Source organism: Rhagoletis pomonella, unplaced genomic scaffold, assembly GCF_013731165.1.
Source record: "Rhagoletis pomonella isolate Grant_MI unplaced genomic scaffold, Rhpom_1.0 Rhpom_scaffold_00006, whole genome shotgun sequence".
In the NCBI taxonomy this organism is placed as follows: domain Eukaryota; kingdom Metazoa; phylum Arthropoda; class Insecta; order Diptera; family Tephritidae; genus Rhagoletis; species Rhagoletis pomonella.
The window spans coordinates 80,961,932-80,963,736 of NW_023458560.1; positions in this window are offsets into that span (position 1 = coordinate 80,961,932).

The window sequence follows — 1,805 nt, forward strand, 5'->3', positions numbered from 1 at the left end:
GGTTTTTGCTTTTGATGGGTGTGCTGTTAAATCAGTAAAAGCAAAAATAAAATTTTTTGTTTGTTTACTTTTCATAGAAAATAACATGGCGCCGAAATTACAAATGTCAGCCAGAAAATTGCTTTTTTCTTTTGCTTCATCTTGTCAGATCTTGTGTAGTTGGATCATGAAATCGCGGTGAATTCGTAAGGATCTATTGATTTTAGATGCTTCCGTTTTACATTGCGTTCAAGTGCATTATAATTGTTTGAATTCATTGCCCATACAATAGATAATTAAGTGACAGTTCACTCCGTTCCGTTACTTCCAGATGCTCACGATATTCACGATTTGCAGTTTTTTTTTTGCAGGAAAGTGTTCCAGGTGCCAAAAAGCCTGCAAGTCAAACCACTTTTGTGAGAGTAACTTGCTCTCTCTCTCAGTCAGAAGTTGCAGGTTTTAGTCCGAAGTTTTAATTCCTGCAAGTTCATCAAAAGTGTCAAACGATAGGCAGGGTTGCATTTTTAAACAAAAACAGATAGCAAAGAACATTAAGCGCCACGGAGACAATCAAATAAATACGTCACGCATTGCATATGTGTGAGATTGGCTCATGAGATTGGCTCGTGTCTTGCCCGCAAACGTTCAAATAAACGCGTTAATTCAACAAACAATTTCTTTTTCTTGTCCGCGCACTTGCTCACCATGACGATCAGAAGGCAAGTGCGCTTGTTTTTTGTTAAGCAAAACGCGGGACGGTTGATGAAGATATTTGATCGTCTCCATGGCGCTTAACATTAAAAAAAAAATGGAAGTAGTTACAGGAAAAGTGGTTTTTCGCGTTCCAGGTGACTTTTATTTTTTCTCTCTTGCTCCTCTCTTTCAAGAGAGTAATTTTGTTATTTGACATTTTTACAGGTTTTTACACGAAGTTATCTGGAAGGCAACTATTATAATCCAGGCATTACACTTTTGTTTAGGTAGTATGGCATAAATGAGTAGTTTGACTATTAGTACCGAGGACTTTCTGATGACAACATTGAAGGAAAAGTACACAAATTTTTCCCATGGTCTGAACAAAAATTAACACTTTGATAAGCACTTTTGTAATTAGTGATAATGAAAAATAACACACCCACACAAAAAAAAATTTGTGTTCTGACCCAAAGGTCTCACTATGTGTAGTTTATGTTTTTGGGGTCGCTGAATCCGAATCCGAGGTCCATTTAACCCCATCAGTTCAGGGTTTTGATATAACCCCAGAAAACCAATATGGCGGACACCTTTTGGAAAAATTCATCGGATTCGCTTGAAACTCGTTACTCGGGGGTTTTTGGGGTCGCTAATTACGAATATGATATTATTTTTTCAAAATTCAAAATGGCGGATCCAATATGGCGGACACATTTTTGTAAAATTCATCGGATTCGCTTGAAAATCGTTACTCAGGGGTTTTAGGGTTCGCTGAACCCGAATTTGAGGTCTATTTAACTCGAATCGTGAATATCGTGAGCATCTGGAAGTAACGGAACGGAGTGAACTGTCACTTAATTATCTATTGTATGGGCAATGAATTCAAACAATTATAATGCACTTGAACGCAATGTAAAACGGAAGCATCTAAAATCAATAGATCCTTACGAATTCACCGCGATTTCATGATCCAACTGCACAAGATCTGACAAGATGAAGCAAAAGAAAGAAGCAATTTTCTGGCTGACATTTGTACTTTCGGCGCCATGTTATTTTCTATGAAAAGTAAACAAACAAAAAATTTTGTTTTTGCTTTTACTGATTTAACAGCACACCCATCAAAAGCAAAAACC